At 34.7% G+C, this 22286-nt stretch overlaps 2 long non-coding RNA genes across 2 annotated transcripts; both read right to left on the reverse strand.

Moving 5' to 3' along the window:
* Positions 1-19803: 19803 nt before the first annotated feature.
* LOC115874983 lies at positions 19804-20385 on the reverse strand. Its single transcript, XR_004048951.1, has 2 exons — positions 20348-20385; positions 19804-20277 (listed from the first exon to the last, which is right to left on the reverse strand). It is a non-coding gene; the product is annotated as an uncharacterized LOC115874983 (long non-coding RNA).
* A 41-nt stretch (positions 20386-20426) lies between these two features.
* On the reverse strand, positions 20427-20774 carry LOC115874984. The gene is made up of 2 exons (XR_004048952.1): positions 20698-20774; positions 20427-20470 (listed from the first exon to the last, which is right to left on the reverse strand). It is a non-coding gene; the product is annotated as an uncharacterized LOC115874984 (long non-coding RNA).
* Between the last annotated feature and the right edge of the window lie 1512 nt (positions 20775-22286).

Here is a 22286-nt window from a genome sequence, read left to right on the forward strand (position 1 = left end):
TTAAATTGTTTTCGGTCACTTCCTGTTTCCTCGGAAATGATTACAACTTTTGATTTTTAAATGGCATCCTCAGTATTTTGTTACTTTATTCGACAGAACATGATACCCTGGATAGAATTACATATCACATATCAACTTTTGACGTTTTCGAATATGGTTTATTTGAAATTGCAGCATACGGTTCAAAACAATTTGACTCGAAAGATAATTATTAAATACAATTTTGTTTTAAGCGAAAATGTCAAATGTTGACGTATGATATGTCATTCTATTCAGAATGTCATTTTCTATCGAATAAAGTAAAAAAATACCGCAGGTGCCATTTAGAAATCAAATGTTGTAGTCATTTCTGGTGAAACAGGAAGTTGCCGAAAATAATTGAATACGTCAATCAATCCTAGTTTAGGTCATAAAATATACTAACATACCAAATCTCGTTTTTTTTATCTGAAAAAATTAAAAAAATTATAGGGGCAAAATATTTATCGCTAAGACGTTGACATTTTCCTTGATTTTTCCTAAATTTTTATTTTAGTAATTCTTGAGTCTCTTGTAACAATTATTGTAGTACACTAAACAATATAAACATTTAGAAATACATCTTTTATGTCTTTCTTGGATGAAAATTTACTTTGTAGAACTGCATCTTCCCTATGCACTTCCTCCATCTGTAAGTTTCTCACGCTTTTCTTACAGCATACTTTGTTCGCTGCAGAAAATGAGAGCAAAAAAATAGATTGCCAGCTGTCTCGTTGTGCCATTTCTTTTAGTGCTTATTTAACAAAGTACTTTTTAATTTCTCCAGTTTTTAAGAGCAGTTTTACAATGGCCGTAATTTAAAGGAGTAAGTCTAGATTTTAATTTATTTTTTATTTTAAGTTGGCCTATGCGCGGACGGATTTTTCAAAAAAAAAGTCTATTTCGTTTTTAAGTTTCTTTTTTACTATAACATGTCTAACGCGGGGGTCCCTGACAGTGACAGTTTTGTCTGTCATTTTAATTCACAGTGAAATCGTAGTTTCTGTCATTTTTTGGATGACGTCTGTCGGAATCTTTCCTGAGTCGTTGTTCAGACTATACAGTAGAACTTCGATAATCCGGACATATGTCGGAAGAGCTACCGTCGAATTAGTAAGGAATCCGAATTACTGGAGTTTTTTATTATATTATTTTTTCGTATTTTTATTGTTTCCAATTCAAACTCAAAATTGAAACACATGTTTATTAAATGAAAAAACGCCAAATCTATACTAATATATAAAATCCTTAAGTGGCTGACTCACTGATTAATCACGATCCTGCTCAAACCACTCAACGTAAGAAGCTCAATTTTGGCATACAAGTTGATTCTAGGGTGTAGAGGTTCGATAAGAAGGGATTTTTCGAAATTCCAATTCCAAGGGGGTGAAACCACCCCTCAAATATTACAATAGTTTTTATTTAAAAAACGGTCAAGTTTCCGAAAAAACGCTTAAAATATTTTAAGATTTTTAAAGATGTATACAGGGTGTTTCAAAAAATCTGGTCATTTAATCACGATCCTGCTTATAGCGCTTAACGTAAAAGCTGATTTTTGGAAAACGGATTGACTTTAGGGTGTAGAGGTTCGATAAGAAGGGATTTTTCGAAACTCGAATTCTAAGGGGGTGAAACCACCCCTCAAATATTAGAATATTTTTTATTGTGAGTTTTTCGGAAAAACTCTTAAACACGTATATTTTATTTTGTCGTTTTACATATTTTAAGATTTTTTAAAAATGTATACAGGGTGATTCTGCTTAAACTGCTTGACGTTTAAAGCTGATTTTTGGTAAACGGATTGACTGTGGGATGTAGAGGTTCGATAAGGAGGGGTTTCTCGATTATTTTTTCTCATGCTGACATAAATGTGAGAAAATTTTATCCAGTTTGTATATGTTAATGGAAATTCTTGCTTTGCTTTATCATCACCATTACAAATGATTAATTCGACGCGAGCGAAGTCGCGGGTACACGCTAGTACTTTATAAAATACATTAAAACTTACGCATAAAATAACTTAAAATATATCTTGTAATCCAGTATCTACCGATCGGGACAGGTCAACTCTGCTGGTTCGATTTTAACGTGTAAGACAGTGATGTAGACAGCTTAATGGCAATTTAAATGTATTAAAAAGAGAAAAAAGTTGGGTGGGTATGGGTGGGTACATTTCTTCTGAGCGGTATTGCCGGATTTTGCATCAAAATTTCAAACCGCACACGTTTCAAAAAAATGTTGCATCAGGGTTGGATCTGGATTTTCGACAATTAGTTACTCATTTTACTACAACTGTAATAGATTACATCTAGCTTAGATATATTATCTTCATTTCAGTAGTATACATGAAAGTTTTTAACATAGTTTATTTTATTCTAATTTATTTAAGGCTAAGATAATAGATTTATACCGGATCGACAAGAGAAAGGCTTGGGCAGGGCGTTAAGGTGATTTGGTACTCTAGGCACCATTTACTTTGCCGCCCCCTTCAGCTAATAAAATTCAAGTAAATTTTGTTATTCAGCCTGCCGCCCTAGGCAGCTGCCTATCTTGCCTAATGGATAAAGCGGCACTGGTCTTGGGTCAGCATTTACGGAGGGAGGGGTAAACCGCTGGTGTATTTTGGTGTACAAGATGTTGACATTACTTAGTATTAGTGTACAAAAATTTGTCAGCGGCTTACCCCTCGGCATTTACCTACATGTGTAGAAGTGAATCGCTATGGCGATGTTGTAAATCGGAGAGAAAAAAATCGAAAGTTTATTATATACACTTAATGCGACGTTTTACTTTCCGCGCTTGGGAAAATTCTTACTCTTCTCTCTTATATCGTATTGCACTGAACACATTGACTGTACTCTTCGTACACCCGACAATTACTGTCCTCCATTCACGCAGTTGTGCAGCTCTGAATAATCTATCTCTCTGTTAATCTCACTCCATCCAATTGAGTCATAAAGTTCAGAACTGTTCCGCGCCATATGGAGGCACGAGGCTATCGCGCACAGCTCCTTTCAGAACCATTCTCGAGTAGCCCAGAGCGTAAAGCTCTGGAACTTGAAATTCGCGAATGGAGGACAGCAAATCGGCACCCAAAGCCGTGTGTACGTATAATTAAATAAACTAACCCTAAAACATGCTATTACTTAATCACGTACATCCGCAATTACTTAATAAGGCAGGTAATCAATTAATTACACAATGTAGTAAATAGCGCAAATTCTATTGTCGACCGATCCGACTTAATAGGTAATAAACTTCGCATTCTTCTTTCGTATTATATAGTCTTTTCTCTCTCAGTATATCGTATTGTGGCACCCAAGCCACGTATTATTAAATATAAACTTGGTTAGTTTATTTATTGGTTATTTTTTGCTTCTTTATTACGTTAGTGACGTACATCCGCAATTACCTAATATGGCAGATAATTAGTTAATTACATAACGTAGTAAATAGCGCAAATTCTATTGTTGACATGTCGACCATTGTAATCAGTATAAGATTATGTATTAAATAATTATAGAGGTGTATATGATACATTGATGACAGACAAATGATTGATTATATTGTTAAGTGCTATTAACTAGTACAAAATTAAAAAAGTAATTTTTAAAGTTAAAGTAAGTTCTGGAAAATATATCCACATTACTATTATTAATGAGAACTCTTAATTCTGGTATTTCGTCGATTTTAAAATAAATTAACTGTTTCTATCTTATTTTTTGTTAGAATGGGCATAATCAAGAGGGCTACTGATACCGTGTTATAAAAATATGGTAATTGAGTCGCCTAGTTTCAAAACCCGACAAATCCATTTTTCGAGAAAAATGAGTTAGGTATATATGTTAATGGATTCGTCTTCTAGTTCTTTACAACCTAACATCATATATACTTTGCAAACTGCGACAAATCTTATCATTTCCTGGCAATAAAATATTGACTTTATATTTACTCTTTAACAACTCTAAAACAGTTTTTTCCAATTTCTCAACATTTGACTTTTGTGGATTTGTCGTGTTTTGAAACTAGGCGACTCAATTAAAGGCTTATTTTTTGGTATTTATTATAATTTTGCTAATATCTTCGGTTTGAAAGAAGATATCAAGATGCGGTTTTTGCTGACTTTTTAAGCTTTTTCTACTCTTTCCGATCAGCTAAAATTACATATACTATTGCATTTAATTTTTTTGAAAAAACGCGCAATGTTTGTTAAATTGTAGGACAACGCCCCCTAGCGTCTACGTTCAAAAGCTTATTATTATTGTTTATATGGTACAATATAGAGTAAGAAACGCTCTTCTAAACGAGCCCTCGCTTGTTGGATTCCGATCATCCAGTTTAGAGTTATTAATATTCAAATAAAAACAGATCTAACCTTCCCTCACCACTCTATTTTGGTAGATAGGGGAAAATGGCTCTAACAAAAAATATTCAAAATTTACTGAAGATTATGAAGCTGTTACTTATAGTACACCTTATCTAGGCAAAATTGTGTAAAAACTCTATTTTCTTATTTTTTGTTGCAGTTGCGCCCCCTAGCGGTCGTTATACAAACTTGAAAATAATTTCCAGCAATTTCTCATAGCCTCTTTAGTTATAAATATTTTTTTCCGCAGCCGCTACGACTAATACTTTCCGAGATACAGCCGAGAGCTATTCTTAGTGGGACACCCTGTACATACAGGGTGTTCCTTAATGACATACTAATATTTAAGGAGGTGATTTTTCCACCTATTCTAAGAAAAAAACTTCATATACATATATGTCCTAAACATCTCAACTTTTCAGATACAGGGTGGTAAAATGCTTTAATGTTGTTTTCAAAATATCTCTGTTGTTATATTTGATACACGTCTTCCATGCATCAGAATGCTTATTTTGATATACAAAACAAATTGTGTTATTTCTTAATTTCCTTCCAGCCGATGCAAAAATGACTTCACAGAACAGTTACGGCATCAGATTTTCAGCGATTTGGTCCTGAAGTAAACTGATTTTAATTTTTTCAGCAAAAACAATGCGCCGGACGAAAAAAAAACAAGAGATAAAAAATGTTTAGAAACGAATGGAGATTTTGAAAATAATTTTTATTTTAAGAAAAGTCAGTGGTATACCACTTTTTTCTCCAAAAACATTCGATATGAAACCCGTATGGACGGCACTGGTTGAAATAAACAAAAAATCTTTGTACGCCAAAAAGGTATTTTGATGCATAGAAGACGTGCGCCAAGTTTCATAAAGATATGTATAATAAAATCATTATACTTATTATAAAAATATTTTTTTTTAGAAAATGTTACCACGCTCTATCTGAGAAATTAAGATGTTTAGGACATAGACATACATTCATATAATTTTTTTCTCTTATATAAATAAATAAATGCCTTTATTGTCAAAAAATTTTTCAATTTGTGGACAAAGGTAAACTAACAAACAAAGTAAAAAAAACAAGGTACACAAACAAACAAACAAAAGATAATACAAAACATTATACAAATAATATTGTCAGTCTTATTGTTAAAATAAACATATATAAATGTTTACAATGTCAAAGAACAAAAAAAATTAAAATTTCAGTAAATATAGCAATAGCAAACATTAGACCAGTGTTTTCAAGATCAAATTCGATTTTCAATTCAAATATAATTCATTTACGGCGTAGAAAGCCTTGTCTAGTAAATAAGAGTTCAATGCTTTGCGAAATGATAAAAATGATGTTATGGATTTGATTTCAAATGGCAGGTGATTGTGCATTTTTTTCGAGTTGTATAATATTGAACTTTAACTAACTCTGAGCGTGGGGTAGATAAAGATCTTGCTCCGCGTTCCTGAGTGGATAAGTGTGAGATGGCCTTTCTTGAGAAGCTGATACATGTTTACGTATTAGGCAAACGGATTCAAATATAAATAAGGAAGGAAGAGTCAATATTTTAATTTTTTTAAAAAAGTCCCGGTAATGAGTTCTGCTGTTTAGTCCCAGTGAATATCGAACAGCTCTTCTGGAGCTTGAAAATGTGGTCAAATTGAGCCGCACAACACGTACACCCCAGAATGGAAGGGCATACCTGAGGTGCGACTCAAAAAGTGCATAATAAACAGTTCTAGCCACTGACAAGTTAAGCTCCTTAGAAACAGACCTTAATGCAAAACAGGCAGAGCTCAATTTTTTCGACAAAGCTTCGATATGTATGTCCCATTTCAGAGAATTGTCCACAACAAGCCCTAAGAATTTTACGGATTTTACGACGTCAATGGTGGTGTTGTCAAGTACAAAAGGCTGCAACGAGTTTTTATACGACAAAGCCTTAGTAGGGCCTAGTACTGAGCCTTGTGGTACTCCACATTCTATTGGCTTGCTAGAAGACAACGTGGTATCCACCCTCACAAGTTGACTTCTGTTGCTCAGATACGACTTAAACCATTCGAGAGATGATCCCCTGAACCCATAGTGCTGCAATTTATTAATTAGGATCTTATGATTTACACAATCGAACGTCTTAGAAAAATCACAGAAAATTGTTGCTGTAGAATGATGGTTGTTTAGGCTGGAGTAAACTTTATTAAGGAGGGAAAACATAGCGTCATTTGTTGGACTCTGTTGCTTAGAATCCAAATTGATATTCAGTAAGTATTTTGTACTTAAACAGAAAAAGATACCAGCCTGCTTTTAACCAACCTTTCTATGATCTTAGATAGCGTTGGAAAGAAGGAGTGCAATTGGGCGATAGTTAGAAGCTTCATCTTTGTCTCCTCCTTTGTGCAGTGGAATGATTATTGCCGTTTTAAGACATTTTGGAAAAATACCATTTTGGAACGACATGTTTATTAAAGTTGTTAGGTGATTCAGAGTGCTTTCTGGCAGATTCGAAAACATTTTTAAAGTTAGCCCGTCGGTCCCAGAAGAGGATTTATTTTTGATGGTATTAATTGTACTGCAGAAGCTCTTCAAGAACTACGGGCGAAAAAAAAACTGTGTAAGTAAGTTAAGCTACATTATCATTAGAGAGGATAAGAAAGTGGATCATGAGGAGGACATATGGTATTAGTTAAGTTTTTCGCTACATTTACAAAGTAATCGTTAAGGTTCTCAGGTGAGGTAGAGATATTGCTAGACGAAGAAGCTTTGTTTCTCAATTCATTCACAATAGACCATGTTTTCTTAGCAACATTACCAGAATTGACTATTCTCCTATTATAATAAAGGTCCTTAGCGGCTCTTATAGTCTTATGATAAATTTTTCTGTATAGTTTTACGTAATTGTGGAAGAGACTGTCTGAGAATATTTTTAAGTGATATAATGAACGTATGTTTTTAGAAGATATGCGTAGACCTTTAGTGATCCAAGGTTTATTATGCTTATTTTTTATAGGCCTAAGAGGAAAGGATTTGAACGCTAGACTGGTTAATGTTTTTACGAAAATAGAAAATTCGGTGTCGACATCATAAGAGCTAGTATCCCAGTTGGTTGTTTTACATGTGTCTGAAGCATTCTTTTCTGAAAAAATACGGCATAATTTACGAGGGGCATTTTTGATTTTGGACTTTATCGAAAATTCAGTTAAAACTGCTTCATGATCAGAGAGACCCGAGCTAAAGACGTTGCAGGCGATGGAGTTAGGATCAAAAGAGGACACAACATAGTCTATAGTACTAGAACTGGTATTGGATATTTTGGTAGGCGAGCCTACATGCATGGCTATTCCAAAAGAATCAAAAATGGACTGAAGAAACTCCTGAGCAGCACATACACTAAGAAAGTTAATATTAGGATCACCACACAAAATTAATTTGCTTTTTAAGGACAGGGACTCAAGCAAGCTTAGTAGATTATGACAGAATAATTACACGTCAGAGTCAGGTGTTCTATAAATACAAATAATGTAAAGGTCATAAGCATTATGGTGGACAATAGAAAATTCGAATACTTTTTCAGATAGCAAATCATTGTACCTACTATATAACTATAGTTACCTCGTTAAAAGTCGTTGTTTAAAGACATTATCATAGTACCTCCATGAGAAAAATTTGTTCTATTAAATCTAGCCAATGTGGTATAATTTTTAACAAACGCAGGCTCATCAAAATTTAACCAGTGCTCAGTTATGGCAATGATATCTAATTCAAGTTCTTCTAGTAAAAGATATAATTCATCTGTTTTATGTCTTAAGGACTGAATATTAATAAGGAGTAGACCAAGCTTGCTATCGCTTAACTTTTCAGAGGGTGTTTGATCCTCTGTTCGCGTCAATTCAACTAAAAATTTTTACTCTTATTTGGGGAGCCACTGGAATAATATTTGCCATGAGTTTCCCTAATCTTTTGAAGTCGTAGAAGGCTCTCCGCAGAAAAGAATGACCTGAAAGCTGAAAGATCTGCATCAACTTCAGTTGAACCAATACCATAGGCGTTGTGGAAGCGGTAGTACAACTTACGCAAGGACTCCAGGTCACTAGGTAGCCCTTCTGATGCAAGCATCAATTTGATGCTGGTACTAGTGTGTCCTTCAAAACACACACTGGATGGTTGGTCGTGAAGATAGGCAAGGAATAGCCTAAGAGATTTCAAAATGGAGGGGTCCCTCAACCTGGCCAACACGTAACGTCCATTTACCGCATCTGAGTCCTGAGACAGCCGTACTATAGGTGGGGTCATCGGGTCCATAACTGCCAAACCATCTCTCTTCGCACTTCCCTGCACAATAATTTCTGGATTTTCCATCGCCAGGGACTTGCAAGCAGCTATAGCCTCCCTGTCAGACCCAATCTTAATAGTTCTTACCTCCCTTGGCATAGTTGCCAGTGGTGGGTCAAGTAGGTGAGGTAGCTTGCGGTTCTCAATGATGTTTATTTTGAGATTTTGAGCAGGTTCAACCGAAGAAGTAAACGAAGCTTGGCTTAAGGATGTTGAGGTTGAATCTATTATGGTTCCCGGCGGCCACATATTTATGTCCTTAAGCTGCACCAAGTACACCTCTTTTGCACTCCAGTTTTGAAATCGGAATGGGAACTGTCCTTATTTTTCAGCATTGGAAAGCATCTGATGAAATCGGTGGTTCCTAGTTTTTCTTTAACATAATGCGCAAGTTGATTCGCTGTGTAAGAAGGTGGAATTCTGGACACCACCACATAATTCCAGTCTTCTCTTATGGCGGCCTTAGGAGGTTGCGATGACACTATTTCGGGTGAAACTATTTTTTTTGGCAAATCTATAACAGCTGTACTATTTTGGTGATCTATAGGGCCCGTCTGCGTTGAAATGGATTTTTTCCGCTGCATATTATGATTTGTACAGGTCTTATCCCTTGTAACAAGCTTTTCTAATGTGAGCGACATTTGTTTAACGCTCTGCCTAAGGTCAGCCATTTCCTTCGCCATTTCTTCCTTAGATGGGTCATGAACTTGGACTTTAACAGACACATCATGGTTGTCCATTAAAATTGATGATAAATTGAATGTGTCTGCTTTATCTCATTTATTGACTTAAATAAGGATTCTTGTGTGGTATCTGATATCCTGGATATGTCATCAATTTTCTTGAGTAAAATTTTCCACTTGGAATCGTGGTCACTCAGCATGTCATACATTTCAGTTATGACTGGAAAAATGTCCATATTTTTTATTTATACATATTATATTTATTAACAGAATCCTAGTGCTTTGATGATTTCTGGTTGGACCTGGCATTCTTGAAGCTGTGTAATTCTATCATGAACATATTTTAATGTAGGGGAATCGTAGACAGTGCAGAAAAATCTAACGTTGTGGTACTTTTGTTGACATATCACCTTTGTTGTTGCCTTATCCAGTCCTGTACAGGTCATACAAAAACTTCTTCGACACTCTCCACTACAGCGAACCTTATAACTGTCCTTTTGGATTTTTTGACAAGAGTCGCACTTAAATTCAGCCATAATAATGTTAATGATTAATAATATTAATAAAAGTCAAATCAAAACAAAACAAAACGTTCAATAACCGGCAGACAAAACGCACGATCGGTAACACAACCTTCTCGTACGACTGCTAAACTGTTACTCTTAGAATAGGCCCAAGAGCCACCCCCTTAAATATTGGTATGTCATTAAGGAACACCCTGTATATGTGATAATAATAGTTATTGTAGTTCGTAGTTCTTATTTTTATCATTATGTTAGGTGTTTTAGATTTTTTTTCTTGTTCTCTTTGAATTTTACTATTGAGAAGTAGTTTTTGTTAAAACTAAAACATAATTTCTCCAACGAATCACAAGTCATTGTTGGATCCCCCGGCTGGACAGACCCATCTCTACTTCAAATAATATAAAAACTCATAGTTAAGATTTTATGACATATTATTATATATTTGTAAAATAATAAATAACAATTAGAGCTATTGCTATTAATTTATTTCTCTGTACTAATCATAACTAGTTTGCTAAATATGGGCATGTAGAAAATGTAGACAAAATTAATGTTCTACGTGTAGAGAATACGGTAGAATATGTAAAAAATTTCTACCTATTCAACCCTGTTAGTGAGGAATCCGGATTACTAGGATAGTTTTTTACAATGTTATTTTTTCGTATTTTTATTGTTTCCAAACAAAACTGAAAATTTAAACAAATTTTTATAAAATGAAGAAAACACTTTATAAAGTACATTAAAATAACTTAAGATAACATATCTTGGCGAAACTTAAAAATGTGTAATACCACAGATAACATATAATCCAGATGGCCATTGCTTACGGAACAGCATGTTTTCGATGAGACAGTTCCCTATTAATGACACAGAGGGCGCCTATAGCCAAATCTAATAATATTTTTAAAAGGAACGAATTTGGAGCCACACCACGGCCATGCGATGTGAAGCGACGTAGCCGGTTGTTCACATTTATAAGCAAATTCCCGGTCAAACCCAGGGAAAATGTATATTCGGACTTTAATACTAGACAATTGGATATGAAAATACTAGTCGCAGTGGATGTTTGAAAGTCAGAATTTCTAGATGCATATATATGCTATTTATAGCATGAAATTTATAATTTAGATTTTATTTTTATTATTTGTCTCTTAATATTCATTAGCTGAAAATAAGGGTAAAGGTTATCTATATAGTAATAAATAAAATTTGGCACATAGGTTCCTTAAGTGATGTAAATGAGCACTAAGAAGGGATTTTTTGAAAATTCGACCGCTAAGGGGGTGAAATTAGGGATGAAAAGCTGCATAAAAATTTGTTAAAATCTGGTTTAAGAGTATGAAATTTTTCACGAGTGCTCCTTGACTGACGTAATTGAACACTAAGGGGCAATTTTTGGAAATTCGCTCGTTAAGGGGGTGATATGGGGGGTACTTTTGTATACAAAAAAAAGCATGTCCTAGGACTACGAAATTTTGCACAGAGGTGCCTTAAGTAGCGTAACTTAACAGTTCGATTATACAAAGCGATTTTAGGAAATTCTTCTACTAAGGGGTGAAACTGGGGGTGAAATTTTGTATACTTTTTTAAAATTAGTCCGAGGAGTTTGAAATTTGGAAATTGTTAATTAAGTGACGAAAGTGAGTACTCAGAAACGAATTTTGGACATTCATCCCCTAAGAAATAAGGGATGAAAATTGGTATAAAAATTTGTCAAAATCGGTTTTAGAAGTATGAAATTCTGCGTAGACGTTCCTTATGTAACTTAATTTAGCACTAAGAGGCAATTTTAGGAAATTTTCCCTCTAAGGGGGTGAAATGAAGGGTGAACGTTCTGAAAAAAAATCTGTCCTAGAAGTATGAAAATTTGCACAGAGGTTCATCAAGTGATGAAAGTTATACTCAGAAGCGAATTTTGGGCATTCATCCCTTAAGAAATAAGGGATGAAAATATGTACAAAAATTTGTTAAAATCGGTTTTAGAAGTATAAAATTGTTCGCAGACGTTCCTTATATAAGGTAATTTAGCACTAAGAAGCAATTTTTCGAAATTTTCCCTCTAAGGGGGTGAAATGAGGGGTGAACTTTCTGAAAAAAATCTGTCCTAGAAGTATGAAAATTTGCACAGAGGTTCCTCAAGTGATGAAAGTGAGTACTCAGAAGCGAATTTTAGGCATTCGCCCCATAAGAATTAAGGGATGAAAATTGTACAAAAATTCATTAAAATCGGTTTTGGAAGTATGAAATTTTGCGCAGACGTTCCTTATGTAACGTAATTTAGCACTCAGGAACAATTTTTGGAAATTCGCCCTCTAACGGGGTGAAATGAGGTGTGGACGTTCTGAAAAAAAATTGCTTGTTATTACTAAATTACGTTACATAAGGAACAAACAGAATTTCATACTTCTAAACCCGATTTTAACAAATGTTTGTACAAATTTTCATCCCTTATTTCACTCTCTTAAGAGATGAATGTCCAAAATCCACCTGTACAAAATTCCACACTCGTAGGACTGTTAGTTTTAACTAACAATTTATTAAAGTGCAACTATATAAAAATTATACAGGGTGGCGCCTCTCATATGACTCGGAGGCTCCAAGGAGAACGACCAATTCGTATTGAAATGAAATTTTGTGATCATATGTAAGTTAATTCTGCGTACGTTTTAAAAATATAGAGAGTTCTACAGGGTGTCCCCAAAAAAAGTTACACATCAAATTTGTATTTTTTTGTAAGGGAATACCCCCTTTATTAATTAATTTTTAGATTCTAAGAGAAAAATAAAGGTGTGTTTTATTAGGGAAGTATATGACTGAAATGTAAGGTTTTAGACTTACTTAAGATTTTGAAGAACAATTTTTAAATTTCAAGAAAAACTACCTAAATTGGAATTTACTCTATTGCACTTTAAATCAAATTAAAACCTGACCCATAAAGTTATACAGGGTGGGGCAAAATTAATGCTGAACATTGGTATAACCTGTATAACTCCTTTAATACCCACCCTGTATAACTCCTTTAGTTTAATTGAATCACCCAGAATATTATTCCGATATTCAATGGGAAATTCATGTCACTTCCAAATACTATTAAGGTTGCCGGCCTACCCCTCAAACAAAGATTTTCCTAGATATTTTCATTTCTATGATTTAGTGTGAATAGATCTTTATTATTTGATAAAATCTAGGGTGGCTGTGATATGTCTGACATTACTTCAACATAGCTGTCAAATTAGTTCAACTTTAGCAACTAGTTATCATTTTGTGTCAGTTCGTCAGTTGAAACAAAAAAAAATCTAAGAAATTTTCCGAAAATAGAAACTTATCCTACATCAGAGAGAATTGATGTTATTCTATTAGTTAGCTCCTGATTTTATCTAGTCTGGGCTTTTTTATTTGATTAACATATATCAAATAAAAAAGCCCAGACTAGACAGTGTTAACAAAACTCGACCAAACCAAACCAAACTATTGTCTGAAACTGCATTTTTTTACTTACTAAATATGAATTTTACTTTGTTTTGTTGATCTTTGAAAGGTGTATAAAGTCGAATCATTTTAGATTGGACATTTAAATTTTATGGGATTTTCGGGATCCCGGAATTTAATATCGGGATTTCGGAGATAAACATACACGCCGCCGGGATCCTGGGAGTTCGGGATTTCAGGAAACTCTAGTCGTGAGATTAATGATGTACAGATGCATGTCATGTTGATTTGGAAGTGACAATCGATAAGATTTATCATATAATTTTACATACCTATTAAACGACAGCGATCTTCATTTCCAAGCCCACTCCCATGCCTTTTTTTTCTATCGTACGGTATATTCACTAACTGCATTACCTACTTATAATTTATAACAGTTTATATTCACTGATTCATTTATAATTTGTATCCACTTAATATTACTTGATTTATCCATCGTAAACTTTGCATAGATATAGAAATATAACGATGGACAACTCTTAATGTGTTAAATTATACCCTACGATCGAAAAAAAAACGGCGTCCGATTGGTTTGGAAATGACGATCGATGACATTCCCCATATAATTTTACATATCAAATGACAGCGATCTTCATTTCATAGCCATCGCTGACGCCGTTTTTTTTTCGATCATACGGTATATGGTAAAAGCCATCGATCACCATTTCTAAGGTAACTTAACGCCGTATTTTTACATACAAAATGTGCAAAAAAATTCTATATGAATGAACTCACAATTTTCTATCCACTTTGTACATAAATTAGGATCTCTTGACGCATGAAACTTAAACACATGTACACCTGATTTCCGAGAAATCTCACAATTGTAAAATTGACACTTATTACCAGACATTTTAATAATAATTATCACTAATCGCACAGTTGTAATCAAAGACAGTCAAAGGTATATAGTATTGTTACGGATTCCGTGGGTCCACTAATTTAAACTCACGATAAAATACTTAACGAATTTATTTTTCTCACTTTATACACAATTACTAACTTATAACACACAACAAACTAAGATTCCTTCACCAAATTGTCCGATTTTCAATTTCCACGCGGTATATTCAAATTTCAAAAACTGTCTCAGTTGTTGGATGGCTCCGGCTTATATACTCTTAATGATCAGAGCTTCTCGAAATTTCCCCAATTCTCGGAAAGCGTACTTCTTCCATACCAGACAATTCTATTGTCACGATTCCCTTTACTTCTCGACTTGACTAAAAGATGGCGCCTGAAAAAAAGTCTTTTAATTTCTGGCGGATACGTTGCGGATTGTGCAGGCAACCAGTAATACATTTTGGAATTTCTGGCGGATGCGCCATTTTTTCTTGATTATTGCCCCCTTCTCAAATTTTGATCGTCCCGATCAAGGTTTCCTTTGTCTGGTATCTCTTCAATCGATCAGATGAACTACTTTCATCTTACTTCTAGGGCTGCGTTGAATCCGGTACACAACATCATTTATCCTCTTGATGACTGTATAAGGACCTTCCCATGCTGGAGTTAACTTTGGGGACCTCCCTTTCTTGCGCTGTGGGTTATATAACCATACCATATCGTCCTGTTGAAATCCCGTAGAATTAGCTCTGAGGTCGTAACGAGCTTTCATCCGGTCACTGGCTAGCGTAATCTTACTTCTCACGGCCTTATGAATTCCCAATAACCTTTCCTTCAGTTCATCCGCGTAGTCCTCTACGTTCGTGGTGCTGTCGTCTGGTGATCCGAACACCAAGTCACAAGGCAACCGTAATTCTCGACCAAATAAAATCTTCGATGGTGAAAGTCCGGTGGTGTTGTGAACTGCACTTCTATATGCCATTAGGAATAGTGGTATATGCTGATCCCAATCTCTTTGATGTTCATCCACCATTTTCGAGAGATGTTCTTCAATGGTCTTATTGAATCTCTCGACCATCCCATCAGACTGCGGATGTAAAGCTGTTGTCCTAGTCTTGTGAATACCAAGCAGATCACACATCTTCTGGAACAGTCTTGACTCGAAGTTCCTTCCTTGGTCAGTGTGAAGCTCTAAAGGAATTCCAAATCTACTGAAGACATTATTGACTATACTTCAGCTACAGTCGATGCTTCTTGGTTTGGAATGGCAAAAACTTCTGGCCATTTACTGAAATAATCCATCGCCACTAAAACGTACTTGTTGCCCTTGTGCGTTTCAGGGAATGGGCCTGCAATGTCAACAGCGATTCTTTCGAATGGCAGTCCAACGTTATATTGTTTCATTTTTCCCCTAGATCGAGTGCTTGGTCCTTGGCTGGCTGCACAAATTTTACATTGTCGACACCATTTCTTGACATCTTCGCAATAATCCACCCAGTAAAAGCGATCTCTCAGCTTGCTCAAGGTCTTGTTTACCCCAAGATGGGCTCCAGTTTTACCACCGTGAATTTCTTCCAATACCTGGGTAACTTTCTTCCTTGGTACCAGTAACTGAGTTGTTACTGTGCTGCCATCCGCACTTTCCCATGTGCGCTTTAACAATCCATTCTCAATAACCAGTGAATTCCACTGAGCCCAGAGAGCTTTGAAAACGAGCCCTCTGTCCGCAATATCCTGCCACGGTGGTCTCTCGCCGTTACCTTCCTTGAGCCGTAGTATTGCTCCGATGTCTGGATCTTCCATTTGATCTTTCCTCAATTGTGTCGTCGTCCACTGTTCATCAGCTCCAAGCTTAAAACTCCTTATTCTGATAGTGCTTTCGCGATGTTTCATTTTCTTGTCCAAGGTAGCTCGTCGTCGATCTAGGTCGTTGTCGATAATTTGTACCCGTCCTACACGGCACCCAACGGTTTTCTCTAGTTTCCCGAACACAGTCTTCTTGGTATCACCAGGTATCATCACAATTTTCGATAATATTTCTTCCATATTTCCTGGTCTCTTCTCTTTAGATACAGAAAATTCCTCATTTCCGATTTTCAGGATGTTTCTATGGTGATCAAACGAAAAACCATGTTGACTGATCACATCCATACCCATGATAAAATCATCTTCAATGTCCGCCACTAAAACGCTATGCCGAAACTTCAAATTCCCTAACTCCAATTCCATGAAAGCCTCTCCCCGTACAACGGCCATTTCCCCCGTAACTGTACGTAAATACACTCTTCTTCTAAGAGGCATCATCTTCAATCCTCGCACTGAGTTAGTCTGCACCAACGATACCATAGCGCCTGTGTCCACAGTCATTCGATTTCTTCTACCATTGACCTTCCCGTTGATCACCAAACTGTCAGCGGTTTTTCCTAGACTCCTAACGGAAAACATCCTAGGGGCTCTGTTTTCTTCAGCCAATACTCGCTCATTAGTGTTGATTTCCGGGTGCCTATGTTCTCTCGATGGTAAACGGAATCGCATTTGGACGCGGCAATCCCGTTTGATGTGGCCATTCCTGCCACATCTATAGCAACTTATGTCCTGGGATCTTCCGATGTGCCGATGTTCTCTGGATGGTGAATGGAATCGCATTTGGATGCGACAATACCGTTTGATGTGGCCATTCCTGCCGCATCCATAGCACCTCATGTCCTGGAATCTTCTTTGGTTCTCTGTCTGGGTGTTGTTGACTTACTTGTTTATTAGTAGCTCACATAGTTTGTCGAATTTTCTACACATCTCCTCCAAACTTCTGTGGGTACTCTCGGGCTGTTCCTCTACCGTTACCGATCTTATCTTCGGTCTAGGGATGGCGCTAAAAGCAGCTTCGATTTCCAGCGCCCTGACCAGTGCTTCGCTGCTGGTAGAAAATCAGGATATTTGCAGCGCCCTCTGCGCCTGATAAAGCACTGAGCAGCGAGTTCCTCCCTAAATCCTTCCGGTGCTTCAGGATACGCTAGGTGTACCAGCCGACGTAAGTCTGCTTCAAATTCCTGCAGACTCTCTCTGGACCTCTGCAGGCGTGTCTTGATCTGGGCCTGGTAAAGTTGACGTCGATGTTGGTCGCCATATCTTCGGTCCAATGCAGTAACCAAGGTTTCGTACTCCCTGCTGTTGGGCTGCAGGAATAGTTTGCAGCAGTTCCAGGGCAGGCGGCCGCAGCGCGTCGACAAGTGCCGCTGCTTTCTCCTGGTCAGTCCATCCGCCTGGCAGCGGCGGCTGCTTCAAACTTGACGGTGGTACATTGTCCATGTCGTCTGTCCATCGTAGGTCGGGACCTCAAGGTTCGCTGTTCCAAAGACGCCAGGTGTCCTTACTTGTACCCTTGGTCTTCTGTATGTCCATCTCCTAATTTTCCATTTTTTTTTCTGCTGAAGGCGCTCCTCCAGATCTTCTACGACTTCTTGGAAGTGGGTCTCTTGTCTTCGTTCCGAATTTTCGATACTCTGTTGAATACGGTCCTGCTCTTCTTGTTTGTCTTGTTGTCGCTGAATTTTTAAATCTCTAAAATTTTCTCAAGCCGGTCCTGTTCTTCTTGTTTGTCTTGTTGTCGTTGAATTTTCCAATCTTCGAAAATTTTCTCAAGCCAGTCCTGTTCTTCTTGTTTTTCTCTACGATGTCGCTCCTCGAAACGAATTTCCAAATTACCCAACATTTTCTCAAGCCGGTCCTGTTCTTCTTGACGTCGTAATTTTTCCTCTTCCTTATCTTTACGTAGTCTTTCTTGTTCTTCAGCTTTCTCTCTCTCTCATATTCTCCATAAAATCGCCCAATAGTTTGTTTACTTCCTCCATTTTCCTCGCTTGCTGTCTCGTACCAACCATAAAATTCCCAAATTCGGTGTAAAAATCGTCCAATCCACTTAATTTCTTCTTAAAATCCTCTTGAATCGCACTTCCGACACCAATTGTTACGGATTCCGTGGGTCCACTAATTTAAACTCACGATAAAATACTTAACGAATTTATTTTTCTCACTTTATACACAATTACTAACTTATAACACACAACAAACTAACTATTTATAAGATTCCTTCACCAAATTGTCCGATTTTCAATTTCCACGCGGTATATTCAAATTTCAAAAAACTGTCTCAGTTGTCGATGGCTCCGGCTTATATACTCTATTGACTGCTTCTCGAAATTTCCCAATTCTCCGAAAGCGTACTTCTTCATACCAGACAATTCTATTGTCTGATTCCCTTACTTCTCGACTTGACTAAAAGATGGCGCCTGAAAAAGTCTTTTAATTTCTGGCGGATACGTTGCGGTTGTGCAGGCAACCAGTAATACATTTTTAATTTCTGGCGGATGCGCCATTTTTCTTGACAGTATATTACAATTATTACCATCACAGATTACCATATATTACCCGGCTTTTAAAATATCCATTAAAAACAAAAAACAGTAACGACATATCTAAATCTTCTATCTTTGTCGCATATGGTTCGTTCCTGTATTATTCTGTGATAAGGGAAGGAATAGAGATTTTCTGTGATAAGTGGTAAAGCTAGGTTTTCATATGTACAAATTTGGCAAACTTTCCAGGAAATTCGGTCTTATTTTTATTATAAAATTATTTATCATAAACAAATTTATTGTAAAAAAAAAATTTGAACGTATATTCAAATTTTAAACGTTTCAATTAATAAATAACGTAAATCACTTTTAAATTAAATTTAAGAAAAAAAAATCAAAATTAATAAAACGTAAATCACTATAACAAATCATTATTTTAATTTCAAATTTATATTTCGAAGTTATATTACAAGTTATTTACTGTTGTCTTAACAGAGTATATCAAGACAAATGCGAAACTTTAAGGGGTGTATTCTTTGTTATTTGTCAACATTTTTAAAATAAGCTGAAGAGGTTGAAATAAACTATTTCTAATATTCGTTAATTTGACAAAAAACTGGAGCAACGGTATGGAAAAAATGGTTAGATTTGTATATTTAGAACGTTTTTATGACTTGCAATTTTTCCATTAAATTCATTATTTGAAGTTAAAAATAAAATGTAAATCATTATGTATTGGGACCAAAAAAATATTTTAGCAAAGAAGCTGTTCGCCTTAAAAACAGTTTTATTTTCTACTACTGTAAAATATTTTTACAAACGACATATAAAGATAATTGATCGACAAACATGTTTTAAGCTACCCTTCCTAAATCTTCCTTAAAATAAAAAGATTAACAGATGGGAATACATATTATACCGTATGATCAAAAAAAAACGGCGTCCAGTTGGCTGGGAAATGGCAATCGATGACATTTCCCATATAAATTTACATTTAAAATGACAGCGATCTTCATTTCATAGCCATCGCTGACGCCGTTTTTTCGATCATATGGTATATCAAATAAAGTATTATTAGAAAAGCTCACTAGATTGTTTTCTAGTAAAAAAGACCTTATTTTGTCACAACAGGTGACATTTTTTTGTTTTAAATCAAGTAGGTTTTAAAAAAACTACAATAGGTAAAAAAGTTTCTAAACAAATAGAATATCCAAATTAATTTATTTCCAATGACAATAATGTGTAAGTTTGTAATTAAAGTTAGTTAATAAGAATAATAGGTGTAGTATATTTCAACATCATTCACTGGTTTTAAAAACATCAAAAAATATGCATGTGTTTTCATAGTATAAATATGAATTGTTCCTTACGTTAGTTCTTATTGATATAAAAGCAAAAAAGTATAAAAATTAAAAGCTGCAATTTTATTAAAAATATGTTATTCTAACACATATTTTTTTAACTGTAATGTTCTAAATTGATCAAAATATAAATGTTATTTTTTTCCTAGGAAAAATAAAACTTCATAACTTAATTTTCATAAATAAATTTATTTCTATTAAATTTTATAGAGCAATTTGTATTACAGTTTTATTTCACATATTTTGTAATACTGCTTCGGTGCAGTGCCCCATTGCTATCTGTGAGTTCATTTAAATTATGACGACATTACTGATCTAGAAGATAAAAATGTACCTAAGTACCTTAATATTATAATCAAAAATGGCTAATTTTGTAAATGATTACCTATAATGGTTAGATGAGTTATGAATGTAAACTTCTTTTACGTTGGTTTCTTGAAGTTAGGTGATATTAATATCTTCGCATCATCATGGGCTCTAATCAACTGTAGAGTATTCGTCAATCAACCTGAAATATGTAATATTATTTACTTTATATTTACGAAAAATTATCATTTTCTTTTTATGAAAATTTTGACTTTAAATTTAAATGTGATTAGAATAAATATACATCAGTATTTAACATTTTATCATAGGTATTATACATCAGTATTTAACATTTTATCATAGGTAATATTCTATATATTATCTGTGATTTTATGCTAAAATGTTTAGTTTTGTGAAAATATTACTTACCTATAATATTTAAACGAGTTCCTGAATGTACAATTTGTTTATCACGATGTCAAGTTCTAAAATCTTGTATTGGTTGTCTAAAATTGTTTGATTTTGCTTAGTTATATTGTATCCTATATTTTATTAAACAAACTGGAAATAATGTTTATAATTACCTTCATCAGCCTTCATATCATTAAAGTTATTATTATCACTTATCATTATCAGTCATTATGTAGTTATTTGTTCATTTGTTGCTCTGTTTGTTGTTGTTTGTTTTCAAAGATCATTTTTGAGGTTAATGTCATATGAAACTTTTCGTAATTAGGGAACTGGTAAATGACGTGTGACGATAGATTAATAAAATAATAATGAACGTATTAAGTTAAATATTTATATATTAATTTAACATATCTATTTCATGTTTATAAATTACATAATTTTTAATTTGGTATAGTACCTTTAATTTTATATATTCATAATGAAATGAAATATATTTCGATATAACGTTTGGCAACCACGCAACTGAAGTGCAAGCGACATCTGTGCAAGAGAAGCAAAACCTCCCAAAAAAGTTAGAAAAGAAATCTAAAAATTTCAGATTATTCAAACGTCACTCCAATATTTTTCCAAATTGGAGTGAAATTAGGAATGACAATTTTTAACACGTAAGGAGCCATCTGGATTATGTGTTATCTGTGGTAATACAGTATCCGTATTAAGTAAATATATACGAGAGTAGATTGGTAGACCTTAATATACATTAAATATTTACATAAAAATGTAAACAATATAAAAACAATATTTAATTCGAAAGTTTTTTTAAATAAAAAGTAAATTTTATCTGCATACTTATCGATCTGCTGCTGCAACAGACTTCTCTTTTAGTCCTTTAAAAGGTTGCTTTAGTCCGTTAAAAGGCTATTGGTTTATTTATTGGTAATGGTATTAGTTTTTTTCCGAAATGACTACGAATGCAGGCTACCGTAGTAGCAACCAATAGTCAAGAAACATTCTGTTATATGTATAGTTTGTCAAAAATCATTGTATTTATAAACTGACTGTTCTTTTCACCTAAAACTTCTAGAGAGCTTTGCCGCACATAATGTTCTATTGTTCTTAAGAGTTAGGTAGGATCTTAGATTAGAGGGTGGGATGCATTTCTCTACTTCCCATTGAGAATAGAGTCCCTGTATCTCTATTATTTGGTATCAAAAATATAACTTCTAGGGCTGTTAGTAAAGTCAGCGTCACAGATAATTCTACTGGTGCTAGGTATAATTTTCTTCGTTAGCGTCATACAAACAGGGCTATGCGCCACTTCATTAGATTTTTCTGATTTGTCTATTCTTTTCAAGGTACTTTTATTTTTATGAACCTCCATAGCATTTATAAAAAATATTTTTTAGCCTTTTTATAAAGACTTAAATCTTTTTAATGACCTAAGTCTTTTCTAAAAAATCTTTATCTATTTCTCAATAAATATTTAAATCACAAGTCATTTTGAAAAAGACTTAAATTTTAAGTCTTAAGTCAGCTTTCGAAAAATGATTTAAAATCAAATGAAGAAGTCATTAAAATGATTTAAATTAAAAAAAAAGATTTAAGTT

This window comes from Sitophilus oryzae, unplaced genomic scaffold (genome assembly GCF_002938485.1).
Source record: "Sitophilus oryzae breed Bouriz unplaced genomic scaffold, Soryzae_2.0 scaffold_130_pilon_pilon, whole genome shotgun sequence".
NCBI classification, from domain to species: domain Eukaryota; kingdom Metazoa; phylum Arthropoda; class Insecta; order Coleoptera; family Curculionidae; genus Sitophilus; species Sitophilus oryzae.